The sequence below is a fragment of the Rattus norvegicus genome, chromosome 13, assembly GCF_036323735.1.
Source record: "Rattus norvegicus strain BN/NHsdMcwi chromosome 13, GRCr8, whole genome shotgun sequence".
Lineage (NCBI taxonomy): Eukaryota > Metazoa > Chordata > Mammalia > Rodentia > Muridae > Rattus > Rattus norvegicus.
The window spans coordinates 75,086,084-75,102,881 of NC_086031.1; the positions used below are offsets into that span (position 1 = coordinate 75,086,084).

General features: G+C 39.8%; 1 protein-coding gene and 1 non-coding gene across 16 annotated transcripts in view; both read right to left on the bottom strand.

Annotated features, from left to right (window-relative positions):
• Rabgap1l (RAB GTPase activating protein 1-like) overlaps positions 1-16,798 on the bottom strand; it is a 595,699-nt gene that overhangs the window by 88,542 nt on the left and 490,359 nt on the right. For 2 of the 15 annotated variants that reach the window (XM_039090778.2, XM_008769644.4), the window contains exon 1: positions 7-10,275. The gene's annotated coding sequence lies outside the window, so the exon portion shown is untranslated. 15 annotated transcript variants of the gene reach the window in all.
• LOC120096380 (small nucleolar RNA SNORA67) lies at positions 15,477-15,616 on the bottom strand. Its single transcript, XR_005492812.1, has one exon. It is a non-coding gene; the product is annotated as a small nucleolar RNA SNORA67 (small nucleolar RNA).

Consider the following 16,798-nt stretch of genomic DNA (forward strand, 5'->3'; position numbering starts at 1 on the left):
AATTACCTGTGACCAAAGATGCAAGTGCTGAGGACAGCACCACTTAGAGAAGCTGTGTATCAACAGGCAGCAGAATGCAAGGCTCTCCTGGTAAACACCAGTCCCCAGTTCAAACAGGATACAGAGCTGTCCGCAGGACAACTCATTGAAACTTAGGTTTCAGTTTCCTCTTGGTTGTGTAAATTGAGAGGGGCTGACTAGATCAGTGGTTTCCCCAGTATGCAGGAAAAGCAAAAGCAATGTGTTTGGTTTCCATCCACTAAATGGGCTAAGTGGGGGATTTCAAAGACAGCATGCCTTTTAAATCTCTATCAGAATAAAGAGCAAAGGGCAACGTGAAATCTAGGTATTAAGAAAGTCCCCAGAGTTGTTAAGTGTTTCAATAAATGCAGTCTACTTTGATAGACAACTGGAGATTTTCTAATACCAAGAAAAAGAGATTCAATGAAAAAGCAATTCTGACATGTTCAGAGCCAGAGAGAGTTTTTCCACAAGTGTTAATGTTTTACAATTCAATCGCCAAACCTTTTTAAGTTAACACACAAAGCAACGGTTTTCCTTATGGCCTGTGGTACAAAAGCCTTCGTGCCTTTTTAAATCACACCCTCCGGCACTGCCAGGCCGGAGGTCCCTTGCCGGGGGTCTGCTGCTTTCTTCCCACTTGATTTTATGCCACACTATTCCATAACTGGTTTTTGTTTTTTTTGTTTTGGTTTTTTTGTTTGTTTGTTTGTTTCTTTCCTTCCTTCTCCCTTAAAATCTTCCTCCTTCTCCCATGGTTTGTCTTCTACATTCGTAATCACTCACCCACATGTAGGTACAGATGTTTCTACATGGCACACATGCGTATAAACAGAGATTTGAATCTGGAACCGTGGTTTTAAATGCTGTTTTAAGGTGAACTGAGGGGATAATTTGCTCTGGAGGCTGCTGCCCCCCCCCCCAAGTCATCTTTCTAAAACTATGCTTGTAAAACAAAACCACATTTGTTTCGTACTAAATAAGTCCAAGCTGAATAGCACATTTGAGCCTTCCAAGATCATCTATTCTGAAGTGCCATAGTTAGACACAGGAACAGCAAAATGAAACTTAGGGAAAACCTAAACACAATGACCTTTCTCCAGTGCAGTGATCTCTCAGATACAGCACGGCAAGAATTTGATTGTGAAAATAGCACTTTGTTATCCACCAAGAAGCAAACAATTAAGAAACTGATCCTGCCTCCAAAGAAAATTCTCTCACCTCCTGAGTGTGCCTGCAAAGACTCTTCTCAGTCTCAGGTTCTACCTGTTGAACACGCTCATCATGACTACCATAAAACCAGGTCAGATGGAAAGGAGAACAAAATAGCCCAGGTAGAATACAGCCCAGAGGGCAGAGGGCAGAGCCCCAGAGAAAACTGCTGCTTCTACTTTGTGACCCTTACCCCTCATACTTGGTTTTAGGTGTTCAGGACTTCATGTTAAGGGATCTCCCAAACCATGAAATGTCATAGGGCTGATATCAAAATGAGGTAAGATGATGAGCTCTTTTGCTAATCACCAAAACAGTATTTCTATCTATACTTAGGAGTGCACATTACAAAATCCAAGCTCTGCAAGACCAGAACAAAAAGATACAGAACAATGAGAAACCCTAGAGAGAAACAAGAAAGCTTTCTAGAGTACTAACCATTTTCACAGAGTGGAAAGCTGCTAGGACAAAGGTTAGAGAAACCTTAGTACTCTTAAACATTATACAGAGATAAGGAAAGAAAACCATTATTCTAGTGTTGAATTCCAGCCATTCAGCTCATTATCTTCCCTATCTTTGTTAGCAAATGCTAAGCAAATGCAAACATAGAAAACCGACCCCGAGGCATTAAGTGAGAAAAGAAAACTAGAGGACACAAATACCTGTTTGACAGGCTCACTAGAAAGCCTCCTGCCTCATTTGCATCTTACCACAAAGAAAGGGTGAGGCAAAGTCCAGAGGAGGAAAGAGTGTCCCTAACCAACAACCCAGCTTCCCTTCTCAATTAAAACACTAAAATCCAGAGCAAACATATCCAAATTAAACTTGACCTCATCAGCAACAAATATGCTAAGTGACCTTACACATTCACTGATACTTGCTTTCCTTTTGAACAAAGACTATTTCAGACCCACCATAGTCCTTCCAGCAGAGTTCAACCGAATTCAACTTACAAGTGACTTTACCTTAATTTCTACAATATTTAGTGATTTAATATACTTTACTAAGTAGCCAAAGCAAATATTCTAAGCTATGTATGGCAGCCATGTTTTCCCACAAGACCCTGACAGGATTGGTCTAGGGAACATAGGGCTTTGTTCAGGTGCTTACTGGTCCCAGGCTCTCTCCACCTTGTAGGTCTTCTTTCCTAAACCAAAAGCAAATCCAAACCCTCAAGACAAACACCATAAAAAAATTAGTAGCATTGCTAAAGATAGTAATAGTGAATTATGCTCAATAGAGATTAAAGCAATCTTATTCGTGGCAATTGTGTACTTGCTAGTTTTTGCTTTTTTTTTTTTTTTTTTTTTTTTGTCAACTGGGTATAAGTTAGAGTCATCTGAGAATAGAGAACCGCAGAAAACAGAATGTCCAGCACCAGATTGGCCTGAGTGCAAAGCCTGTTGGTCATTTTCCTGATTAATGATTAATGTAAGAGGATCCAGCTTATTGTGAGAGATGCCACTAGGTTATAGGAGAAAGAAGGCTAAGAATGCCATTAAGGAGTCATGTAAGCAGCACTCGTCCATGGCCTCTGCTTCAGTTCCTGGTTCAGGGTCCCTCCTGAATCCCTTCCTTGACTTCCTTCTGTAATGGAGTATGACCCACTAGTGTGAGCTGAAATGAACCCTTTCCTCCCCAAGTTGCTTTTTTTTGGTCATTGTATTTTATCACAGAAATAGAAATCTTAGCGAGGTTAATAATATACAAAATAAAATACCCAGGAATAAAGTTAACCAAAGAAGTCAAAGAGCCCTATAATGAAAACTCTAAAACATTGACAAAAAAATTGAAGACATATAGCTTTCTTAGGTTTGAAGGATAAATATTGTTCAATGTTCATGCTACTTAAAGAGATCTACAGATTTAATTTCATAAAACAAATGACATGCTATTAAAAAAAACTAGACAAAAACAATTCTAGATTTATTTTGTTTTTTGATTTTTCAAGACAGGGTTTCTGTGTGAGGACCTGTTTATCCTTGAACTTGATCTGTAGACCAGGCTGGCCTCGAACTCAGAGATCCACATGCCTCTGCCTCCTGAATGGTGAGAGTAAGGCTTTTTTTGACAGGCTTTTTCCCCCTGATTTTTATTTTTCTACATACACATGCACTGAATAGCACAAGCAATTTTGGGCAAAAAGAGAAAACTAGGATGTTTACAGCAGCACTATTCACAAGAGCCAAAAATGGAATCAATCTAAGTGTCCACCAACTGATGTAACTAAAGAAAATGTGGACCACAGGCACAATGGAATATTAATCAGCCATAAAAAGAAATAAATCTGCTATTTGGGAGCACAAAGCAGGGACAAGATATAACTAGGCTAAATAAATAAGTCAGGTACAGAAAGACAAAGTACCATAAGGCATCTACAAAACACGATGTCATGGAAGCTGAGAGGAGAATGGTGGTTACTAGGGCGCTGATGCAGTGCCTTGAGAGTGGCTGGGAAAAGCTGCTCACTGGGCACTGCTCACTGGGCACTGCTCATTGGGCACTAACCACAGTAAGGGAAGCTCAGAGGATCTGGTTGCTTACACAATAGAGTGACAACAGATACTATATACCACATATTTCAAATAGCTAGAAGAAAGATTTCAAATATTAACAGCATAAAGAAGCAATAAATGATGAGTGGAGGGATGGCTCAGCAGTTACCACTGGCTGCTCCTCCAGAGAACCTGGGTTCAGTTTCTAGCATCCACATGGACGTTCACAATTATCTGTAACTCTAGTTCCTGGAGGTCCAGAGCTCTTTTTGGCCTCTATGGGTACAGAATGAAGATGGTACACATATACATGCAGGCAAATAAAACACAGAGTAAATACAAATGAAAAAGTAATTTTTAAAAAAAATTCTAAATATTTAAGGAGATCATATACTTAAACGGGCTTAAAAATTATACCATGTAGCTGGCCATGGTGGAACATATATTTAATCCCAACAATCAGGGTACAGAGGCAGGTGGATCTCCATGAGTTCAAGACCTATTCACTATGTAGACATTGTAGTGAGTTCCAGGCTAGCTGCATCTGGAACCAAAGGAGGACCAGCTATAGTAAGACCATCTCAAAACAAAAGCGTCATACATGGTATATGTGATTCAAAACATCACATGATACCTATGTACATGTAATCTTTAGATATTAATTTTTAAAATTAAGCAAAGAAAAACAACCAAGAAGACAAAGAAAAGGCATTGCATATCGAGTCCCCCCAGTTCTCCTTCAGACATTTACTCTTTGTAGCCACTACTGCATGTGAGAGCATCCTAACGACAGACACAGATGAACCCTGTCAGCAATGACTGAGACAGGCAAGAGGTGGTGCAAGGGAACTCTGCAGTGGGAATCAGTCTCTTCCTTATCCTCTCTACTAACAGAATTTAATCAATTACTTTTTATTAAATTGAGCAGTTGTGGCAAGAACAGGGAACAAAGAGAGCATCTGCTGAATAATGATATTCGGCAAAACACCATTACTATGGGCTCTCATGTGGAAATAAATCATCCTTCTTTATAATTGCACTGTAATATGGCCTTTCGCTGCTCATTTGTACCTCAGAGTCAGAAGAAAGATCCTGTGAGATAGTTCGGAGTCACAGCTTATCCTGAAGCTTGGCATTGAACAACAAAACTACTAACTCACTCCTTTTCAAAGGTGACAAGAAGTTTGGGTTAGGGGTGCCCGGATGAAAGGGAAAAGTAAAATATAGCTAACTGTGGGCCTGGGGAACTCAGTGACGTGACTTCTGCTCATGGTCACACAACACGTGAGGTGGTTTCGTTATTCTCATTGTAAGAGGCTCTCTGACTTAAGAGTTCAAACAGTTTCGGGGGTGGGGGTGGAAAAGCTCAGGGTTTTCCCTGTCTCTGTCAGGTTCATCCCAAGTACAAGCAGAAGAAAGGTTCATTCAATTTGTATTTGCATTTTTCTGTTCATTTGTTGGTTTTGTTTTGTTTTTGAGACAGGGTCTCACTGTAGCCTTGGCCTGGAACTTGCTAGAACAGATCAGCTGGCAGGCTTCCTCTCACTGCCTCCAGAGTGTGATATTACAGGCCTGCATCACCATGTCAAGTTTTTTTGTCTTTTTTATTGTGGTTATTATTATTAAATATCTCCTTAAATAACAGTTTTTGAGTGTGATTTGTATGTGTGTGTTGCCTGCACATATATGTATGCATGCATATATTTATGTATATATGTATGTATGTATATGTATACATATATAATTACATGCATGCCTAGTGCTCACAGAAGCACATAGAGGGTGCCAGATTCCCTGAAACTGGAATTACAGACAGTTGTGGGTTGCCATGTGGGTGCTAGGAATCAAAACCAGATCCACTGGAAGAATAGCCAGTGCTCTTAACTACAGAGCCATCTCTCCACCCCCACTTTTTTCAATCCATTTAAAAATGTTTAAAGATTGGTTCATTTTATTTTATGTATATGTATTTGTCTGAATAAATGCATGTACATTACATGTGTACTTGCAGAGATCAGAAGTTAGCACTGGATCCCTGGAACTGGAGTTACGAATGGTTATAGACCTCCATGTGGGTGCTGATAACTGAACCTGGGGCCTCTGCGGGAGCAGCGAGTGCATTTAACAGCTGAGCCATCTCTGCAGTCCCTCAACTCACTTTTCAACAGTCAATACTATTTTGCTTTAGTATATCATTATATACTTTAAAAATGTTAACTGAAAACATAAGTATCCAATATTATTTATATGGTATTGCCAAATATAAAGAAAAAGAAGACTGCAGGCAAGCCGTGCATTTCCCCTCCAGTTACTGATTAACGGCACATCAACAGGCTGTGCTACAGCAGAGAGGTAGGAGTGAAGTGGATGGCAGTTAAAAGACAGCTTTGTGGTCTGCTTTAAGAGTCAGTCAACTGCCTAATGCGCCAAGAAAAAAATATTTTTAAAGATTTTATTTATATATTTGTGCCTACCTGAGTTCATGTGTACTAGATGCATGCAAGTGTCCAAAGAAGCCAGAAGAGGGCACTAGGTCCTCAGGAAGAGGAATTACAGATGGTTGTGCGCACTCATGTGAGCGCTAAGGTAACTCCTGAGCCATCTCCAGTTCACAATATATAGTTTTTAAAGACATTTAAAATGTGTACGAATATTTTGCTTACATGTATGAAAGTGCACCACGTGTGTGTCTGGCAGTACCTGCAGAAGGCATTAGATTCCCCTGGAGTGGAAGTTAGAGATAGTTGTGAGCAACCATGTAGGTGCTGGAACTGAACTCCATCTCTGCAAGAGCAGCCAGTGCTCTCAACTGCTGAAACCTCTTTCCATTCGCAAGTTTTAACAGCAGTGATGACGGCCATGCAAAAGGCAAGAACACTTTACCCACTGAATGACAACTTACGTGTAAGTTAATTTTTTGTTTTGTTTTTTAAACATTTATTTATCTAATTTATTAGAGTACACTGTATAGCTGTCTTCAGACACACTATAAGAGGGCTTTTGATCCCATTGTAGATGGTTGTGAACCACCATGTGGTTGCTAGGAATTGAACTCAAGACTTTGTGACCAGCAGTCAGTGCTCTTACACTGAGCAATCTCTCCAGTCCCCTGTTTAAGTTAAAGTTAAAACATTTTTTTCTTTTTTTTTTCATTCTTTTTTTTTTTTTTTGAAAAAGTGTCTCATTTAGCCTAGGCTGGCCTTGAACTCACTTCAATATGTATCCAAGGTTGGTTGGTCTTGAACTTTTGGTTCTCTTACTTCTCTTCCCAAGTACTGGGATTATGACATGTGCCGTGACACCCAATGCTGGAACACAGATAGATGATATAGGGATGATACAGAGATGAGAAAGGGGGAATTTAAACTCTTTGAAGAGTCTATTTACTGTTTAGCCAATAAATTTCTGTCCATGCCTTTTAAACATAAATATCCCCTAAAAGACTATTTTTGCTTGAAACTCCTAGGTAAATATGCACTTTTCTTTCTTTTTGCAGGGCTGGGTATCAAACCCACAACTTCATGCACACTAGGTAAACATTCTATTACAGAACCCACACTTCATGTAACATTCTATTACAGAGCTACACTCCTAGAATTGCATTTCTATCCAATTAACATTTTAGAAAATTAGTCTGTAAATTTTTAAACTTAACTCTCAGTGTCCTACATTGTTCTTTTATGCAAGGTTGACAATATAGAGATGTGCACACAGTTTTATGGTCTTAAAGACTGCAGTTTATAAATGAGCCCAATATTAGCTAACTGTAGGTAAACAATTCTATTCTTTATAATTATGAGAGCTACCAATAGTTGAATATTGCTTTAGAAAGCACGCAGTTTTTGTGTTAGGATAATGACTTACTGAAGACATTCCATTAAAAGGAAAAGCCCACCTCTGCTATGTGTTGAGGGTAATTAGCTACCATGGAAAATGATACCCCAGCAGCTTTTCCTATTAAAGAAAATAACTAAAAATACCTGAGTCGGCTTTGTAAAATAAAATTTGTGAAGCAGCCATTTTGTGAAAAGCTTCATTACAAGTCAAAAATTCTCTTGGCAAACACACACCCTTTCTTTGTGGAGACCCCCTTAGTACCATGGATAGAGATCGCCTGTGATCGATTTAATGTTTCTATTCTAGCCATCTTCAACTCCATAGGACACAGAGGGAGCGGTGAGCAGACTTGATGAGATTTTGTTTTTACTGCAGGACACGTGAATAGAAGCACAATGAGAAAAGTAGACTTATGATTAGGTAATGCTTTGTAGGAAACAATGGGAGGACCTGACCTCAGGACAGGTAAACACATCCTGGCTCCTCGGAGCAGGATAGAACACTGCAGTAACAGCCCCATCTCCACACACTAAGATACTTCTGCTGAATCAAATTCTACCCTCCCCCCCAAAAGTTACAAGAAACAGCCATTCCTTTAATTTAGTCACTAATTCCTTCTCCTAATGCCTTAATATATGTCTTCTGACCTCAAAGCAGCTTAGCATTTCAAAGCAAAGCTCCAGAATCCTCTTTATAAGAATCAGTGTTTCCTTTGTCAGCAGATTGTCACTGGCAGTCACTGGTAGGGAGAGAAAGAAAGCAAGGTTGATGGGAGAAAAGATGGTCACAATAAAAATACTCCCCTTTGTTTGGCTTGGTTTGGTTTTGATACAAATAATATACCTATAAATTAACTACTAATAGAAAGTAGAAATTAGAAGAAATTAAAGGCAAAATGATTTCCTCCTGCTTTTGAAGATTAATGCTTAATAAATATATAAATTTCAAATAAGGAAGTCTTCCAGGATTTTACCAATGGTACAGATCTATCGGTTATTTTGGTAGTCAGGAAGCAACACTCCCTTCTGGATGGCTAAAGTACATGAACTTACTAGGAATTATCAGGCTTCCTAAAAAGATAAACTGAATGAAAAAGTGAGGACCAGCAGAAAGGAACAAGCATTACTTAGAAATTAGGCTGCAAATTCCACGGCGTTAGCCAGAGTGTCTCCATGTAAGGCTCTCTGTTGGGAGCAAATTAGATGGTTCCTCAGCAAATCAAGACGGTAATTTTATTCAAATAATGGTAACACCTTCATTCTCAAAAGCCTGATTAGGTTGAATACCTCACACTAACTCAGACTAAGACACTAATTACTACTACTCTTCTCTAAGAGTTTTCTCCTCAAACTTATCAGTTTCAATGTATGCTTCACACTTGGTTTGTTCTTAAAAATATTGGGCTTTAGAGATGGCTCAACAGAAAAGAGCGCTGGCATCTTCTTAGGGCACCCAGGTTTGACCCCAGTACCCCCATGGTGACTCCCAACTGTCTATAACTCCAGTCACTGCATATGTGACATCCTCTCTGGCCTCTTTGGGAACCAGGCATGCATATGGTGCACAGAAATATACATAGACAAAAACCCCAATGTGTAAAATTAATCAATTGATCAATCAATTAATTAATTAATAGTTTTCTTGTCAATGAAGATGCAGATATAGCACCATAATGCAGTGCAGAAACTACTGCAGTTTTAGTCTTTCATAAAAACACAAAGAGTACACAATGGGAGAGGACAGTCTCTCACAATACATTCAGGGAAAACGGGATGTGCACGCATAGCTTGAGGTGATAGAAAGATGGCTCCCTGGCCAAGAATATTTGCTGCTTTTGTACAAAACTGGGTTCAGTTCCCACCACACTCATGGTACCTAACCATTGCCTGTAACAGTTCCAGGGATTCTGACACCCTCTTGTGAAGTCCCCAGGCACTAGACATACACATGGTACACATGCTTACATATACACAAAACACCCATACACATAACATAAAATAATCTAAAATAATTAGTTTAAGATGGATTAAAGGTGATAGATAGTAAGGATTTCGAATCACAAAGTTTGTGACAGAGACAGCAGGATAAAGTTCTTTACACTGTGTTTTGAACAAGACAATACAAAGTAAAAAAATAAAAAATAAAAATGGGACTACATCCAATTAGAAAGCTTCTACACACAGGAGAAATAATAAGATGAAAAGAAATAAGGGAATGGAATAAGTATCAATGAGAGGTTATTAATCAAAATACATCAGAAGTGCACATAATTCAATAGCAAACAAGCACACAAACAGAATGATTCAACTGGAGAAATGGCAGGGAAGCTAGAGAGACACTTTCCCAAACAACAGTGAATCACCAGAGAAATGGAAGTCAAAACCAACAACTAGTGCTTTAGGACAACTACTATCAAAAAGGCAAAAATGCCCAGGGCAATTCCCGACATTCAGACAGAAAAAGGAGAAGTTCTGGGATTCCAGGCCAGTCAAAGCGACATTGTGAGTTTCATAAAACACAAAAAAGGGCAAGTGTTGGTGAAGGTGTGGAGAAAATAGAACCTTATAAACGTTCAGATGTAAATCTGCACAATCTATATAGAAAACAGCATCAAGGTTCCTCAAAAAAGTTATTAAGAGAAATGTTCTTTGGTCTGCAATCACATCACTGAAGAAGTCAACATTTGTATTTAGTGGGGTTTTTTGTTGCTGTTTTGAGTGTTTTTCTTCTTCCTTCCTCCCTCCCTCCCTCCCTCCCTCCCTCCCTCCCTCCCTCCCTCCCTCCCTTCCTTTTCTTGATACAGGATGTCACTATTGAACATTGACTAGCCTAGAACTTACTATGTTGACTAGGTTGGACTTGAACTCACAGATATCTGCCTCCCTAGGACGGGTTAAAAACATGCCCCATCATGCACTCTGAATTCAGTATCTTGAAGGGATTGCTACACTTCTGTGTTCATGAAGCATTATTCACAATAACCGAGAATCAACTTAAGTGCCAGTTAATGGGTGGCTGCATGTAGGATATGTGGTATACAAGAATGCACATATGTATGTATGTGTGCATATATCTCATATACATATATACATACATATATAACATATTTATATGCTTACACATGTAAATTGGATATTAATTCACTAGGAAAAAAAACTCTGCCATTTGAAAGACACTAGATGACCCTGGAGGACATTATGCTAAATGAAATAAGCTACCACAACGAAAAGATATTGTCTGATATCAATTATATGTATAGTGTAAGAAAATCAATCTCATAGGAGACTGGTTGACAGACTTTGAGGGTAGAGAGTAATGGGGAGATATTGGTCAAAGAGCACAGACTCTCAGTTATACCACATCCCAAGTTCTAAGATCGCAGGTATGTGCCATCATGCCCAGTCTGAATGGTTAAATTTTGAGGATGTAAAGTACAGTATGGTGATTATCATTGGAGCTACTTTGTAGACTGAAACTGTTAGAGTAGATACCGTTTCCACCATGCATGCATATGTGTGTTCACATGTGTGTTTGTGTGTGAGTACAGGTATAACCACAGCACATGTGAAGATCAAAAACAACCCTGGGTGTCAGTCTTCACTTTCCCCTCAGTGCTGTGTGCACAAGCCTAGCTGCTTGTGAGCTCCAAGATTCTCCTGTCTTTGCCTCTCATCTCACCATAGACACACTGGTATTACAGGGCTATGGTCTGGCTTTAGGTAGTAAATTCAGAGGATCTGAACTCAGGCCCTCATGCTTACATAACCTAATGAGTTACCTCCCCAGACTTCCTCCCAATGAGCTACCTCCCCAGACTTCCTCCCAATGAGTTACCTCCCCAGACTTCCTCCCAATGAGCTACCTCCCCAGACTTCCTCCCAATGAGTTACCTCCCCAGACTTCCTCCCAATGAGCTACCTCCCCAGACTTCCTCCCAATGAGCTACCTCCCCAGACTTCCTCTCCCCTTTTTATTTGAGACAGGATCTTGCTATGGACCCACCCCCCACGAAATTACCATCAAACTCCTTATGCCTAGTTGTCTGGCCTTCAGCTCATAATGTTCCCGCCTCAGCCCCAGGCGTTGGAATTACAGCCCGTGCCACCATGCTTAGTTATTTCCCTTTGTAACATTGTATTCTGAACCATATAAATGAAATGAGGGAACAATTCCCAATCGTCTTCTTCACTAAATGAATTCTTCCTTGTGTTCCCCTGATTCTATCCAAACATTGGAGATTGAACCCTGGATACTTATAGACAAGTATTGAGTTTCATCCTCGAACTGTTTTTTTTTTTTGGGGGGGGGTTGTTAATTTTGGTTTTGTTTCTATTTTTGTTTTATTTTAAGACATATTATCACTAAGTTTCCCAGGTTAAGGTTGCAGGTATGGACAACTGGGGCCAGTTTTCCTCAAATACCTTTAAAGCTCAAACTGAATAAAACTTAATGGAGAAACTAGATGAAGTCAGCTTTTACAAATAATCACAGGGAAATATATTAGTGAAGAATATCATAATGGGAGAGAAAGAAGTGTTTTGTTTCTGGGATGTAATTGGCCTTGTATTCTGTAATCAATATGCCCTGTGAGCATCTTACTTTATTTTAAGACAGCAGCATGGGAGAGAAGCCAAATCTACTTAAACTTTTTTTTACACTATTTTAAATCACACTGCTATGTAAGAATTGCTATATATGAAAGAATTATTCAAGCTGTGTATATGGCACTGGGAATCAAATTTGGCACTCACACTTGTTGGGCAACTGCTCATACAGAAGTAAGTCAGCAGTCACACTCAAATTATTCAAACTGAACTCCTCAGATGGGGCACTTGTTATCAGATAGTGGGTGTTTGGAGTGCTTTCTTTTTTTATAGTAACAATAGTAATAATAATGCCTCTGACCAAACCAAATTCTGTTGCGAAGGTCTGATTGTCTGGGTAAGAGTAAAGGAGTCATCAAGCAATACATACTGACATATATGTGGGTGCGGGATTTGAATGGCCCTTAGTCTTACAATCTATACCATTTTTATCAATGGACTATAGCAGTAATATACATTTTAAACATATAATGAAAACACGTGTATTTGTCTACATGCACACACATGCACCAGTACACACACACACACACACACACACACACACACACACACACACACACAGCATGGCGTGGTTTTGGCCTGTCTATAGGACAGTGCTAAACTCTCGGGCAAAGTTAGGTGAGTCTAAGATTTTTCCAGTGGGGCCATCAGAGTGTCCATATAGCTGTCCTGGATCAAACTTCCTGTATACTGCAGAATGAACCAAGAAATGAGCTGTCCCTCCTACCACAGAACAGACTGTCTATGCTTAATGGTAAGTTGATATCTTATAATTAATACATAAAATCGGGCTTCCTTTAAAAACTTAATTTCATACTTATAGCCTTTTATTGAAAATACAGCAGGGAAAGTATTCCAGGATAAAAAGGGCTGGACTTAGAAAGGAAGAGAAATTATTTTATAACATGTTGGGTTAAGGGGTAACCTTATACTGTTTTGAAATTGTAAAGGTTTATCTTTATTACTTTAGCTGTGTGTAGGTGGGCCTGCTCCTGCATATAGAGGTGCTGGATCCCCGAGAGCTGGTGTCACAGAGGGCTGCAAGTTGCCCCACATGGGTGCTGGAAACTGAACTGGGGTTTCCTGAAAGAACAGCACATGTGCTTAAGCAGTGAGACAACTCTCCAGCCAGGAGCCTTCATTTTAACAGGCAGGAAGTTTTATTTCAAATTCACTGGTGGAATCTATAACTATGTTGTTCATTTCCTGATTGCATAAGCCATTAAGGGTCTAATCTATTTCCTGAGTGAGAGTAGCTAATGGGCAAATATTAGAATAGTACTCATCAGGTGAGATGGGCATTTGACATCTATTCACCAAACCATGTTGTCAGTCAGAATTCCCTTTGGCAGTGTGTATGCCTTCTGAGGGAATCAACTCACTTTTAACAGTCCCTGCTTAATAAAGCATGGCAGTGCCCTTCACCAAGTGTCTAAGCAATAAGAGTTCTCTTATGTGAGGTTGTTTAACCTTAACACTATGTGAAAGAACACAGTTTCATTCCCAATAAGCAGTTCACTCATTCATTCATCCAATCAGTCTATCAATAAATTAATTAGTTACTAACATACAGGCCATGTTCAAACCCTAAGAAAACCTGAGATTACTGTGGCGTGGAAATAGGGAGCAGGGGAAAAGCTCTGTGTGTAAATGGGGCTAAGTAGACATGAGGACCTGAGCTGGACCACAGTCTCCCTGCAGAAAGCATGCCATAGTAGGGATCTCTGAGTGAGTATCAGCGTGTGTGTGGCAGGCAGGAGAATCCTGGAGGCTTACTGGTCATTCTGTTATGCTGAAACAGCTTTCTTCAGGTTCAGGGAGAATCTAGTGTGTGTGTGTGTGTGTGTGTGTGTGTGTGTGTGTGTGTGTGTGTGTGTGTGTGTGTGTTTGTTTTGTTTTCAAGACAGAGTTTCTATGTGTAGCCCTGGCTGTCCTGGAACTCACTTTGTAGACCAGGCTGGCCTCAAACTCCGAGATCCACCTGCCTTTGCCTCCTGAGTACTGGAATTAAAGTCATTCACCACCACTGCCTGGAGAGATTCCAAAGCTTAAAATTGTGAAATGGTAGAGGAAGACACCTGATACCTACTTCTGGCTTCCTCATGAATATGCATGTGCATATGCATATATACTACATGGACTTATATCACACATAGGAAGAGATACAATGTGTAATGTGCCTCCTTTTTATAATACTGCCCCAGTGCACAGGCTTCTGTGAAAAAAGTACAATGTGACAGTCACTATGCTTTGCAGGACCTTATCTCCAAGAATTTAGCTATGGTCACTGCATATCGTTGAGCAGCAAGCCCAACACAGCTGTGATGGGGTCGGAGGGGCAGACAGCAGCTGGTTCTATATCTGACCCAGGAAAAATACTATTCTGAAGACAAATGCTCAAGAGGAAAATCCCAAATATGGCTGATATCGAGGATCACAGCGAGTCATCAGCACCCCCTATGCGACTGCCCTCTGCAAAGTTCAACTGATACTTCTGGAAACTCTACCAGAGGCCAGGGCTGGGCACTGGAGCAAAGCTAGCTTTCCAGAGCTCATTTCACAGGACTATCCCAGGAGACATTGCTACTTTTGAAACTGAGCCCATTGGGTTTAATTTCTTTTAAACCGTTATCTACAAAGCATGGCCTATACAGAAGACACAGCTCAGCTCAAGGTAGAATGTGACACATAAAATGGTTCCTGGTCTTCACACACCAGGTGGCTTTCTTTCAGGCAGCAATCTTAACATAAGATAGAAATTATTGCCTTCCATATTGGGATCTAAATCAGTGATAAAGGTATTTTATATGTGTTGGCACACACCATTAAGATAACTTTATCAACAAAAACGGTTAGTGGACTGACATTTTGTCATTATTATGTCAATATTGCCCTATTTTCTGTAGTCTTCACTTTTTACTACTGCTTCGAAGCAATCCTCACCTTTGAGTGTTTTCCCCCCGGATTTGATCTTGTTTAACATTTAAGATATAATCTCCACCTTTTGGTCTTACTTTGTTTTTAATGCTATTGGGAGTCTTCCCTGAGCCCCTGCCAGGCTTCCTTACACTGAAGGCCCAGGATGTGCTGTGGACACTGTTGGCTTTGTTTCTCTGCGAATGCTGTCACCTTTGTCTGAAATGTACGGCTATGGGCACTTGTATCAGCTGCATTTCTCTGGCCCTTCAACACATTTTGTGGTTTGGGGCTGCACACATGTCCTACTTTCTTTGACGTAAGGACTATATTCTTTGTGTTTTGTTCTAGCATATTGGTGTGATTTTTTTTAAATTAAAAATTTTTTTATTTATGTAGGCAGCCAAAGGAAGGCAAAGGAAACAAGTATTCCTTGTTCACAGAGACCTTGGGCATGCCTGGCTTTCTTCCAAGGTGCTACATTCCTGAAAAGGGCACATGGTCAGCTCTGGAGAGGGAATCACCTTCGGCTATTTGTGTGATTTTGAAGGGAGAAGAATGATGTCTTGAATTTTACCACTTAGAAATTAGAATCTAGAATTTCAGTCTGGACACTTCTCACAATCTTATGCCTTATATTATCCTCTTTGACCAAAGAATAGGCTCTTCTGTGCCCTGCTGATATGCTTGATAACATCATATTCTAATTCTTACTGTCCAAAATAAGGACAGTGGTCTCTTTGTGGAAAATTTTAAATCACACTTTGTTTATTGTGTATGTGTGAGTCTGTGTGTGCATGAGGGTGTGTATGGCAATCAAAACACAACTTGCAGGAGTTGGCTCTCTCCTTCCATTACGTGGGTCCTGGGGACTGTGGGGCTGTCAGGCTCCATAGCAAGTGCCTCTACTTGTTGAGCCCTCTCATCAGCCCGGCAGAGTCTTTCTCTACAGCCCAGAGTAGCCTGGAGTTATGATCCTCATGCTTCAGTCTCCTGTGAGATTGTACGTCAGACATATGCTAGCTAAAGAAGACAATTCCTATGGTGTTCCTTTCAAATTATTTCATGTTTCCTGGGTTGTTTTATACTTATTTCATGCTCTACTAAAAAATTCTGGAAATCCTATTCTCTGTAACAGATTTCTCTCTTTCTATAATTTGGTCTGCCTAAAAGAATTCCTTCTAAATCCAGCGGACTCTAGTTTTATTTACAAGGAAAAAATTACTTTAATAATTACTTTAATTTTTCCACTTATTGATTCATTTTGTGTGCACAGCCATGCAACCACAGTATAGTCTAGAGATCAGAGCACAACTTACAGACATCAGTTCTCTCCTTCAATCATGTGAGTTCCTAGCATAAAGCTCAGCCATCTGCTTGGGGGCAAGGCAAGACCTTTACTCACTGAGTCATCTACCTGGCCTCTAGGACATTCTTAACTCATCCTCAGTTGGCAAAGTCCTATTAATCTTTTGAGACTTAACTTTAAAATGCTACCTTTTCAGATGTTTTCCCTTCATTCCTTAATTTAAATTAGATCACATTATTACCTTTGTCTGTTAATAACCTTCCCTTTCCATTCCTCTCATTATGATTTCTAATAGTATACATTGTTTTATGTTATATGTCTTTTCTGTTACCCTGTAAACTTCAGGAAAACATGAATATTTTCTACTATGATCACTGCCAAACAGAACGCCTACTAAAGTAGCG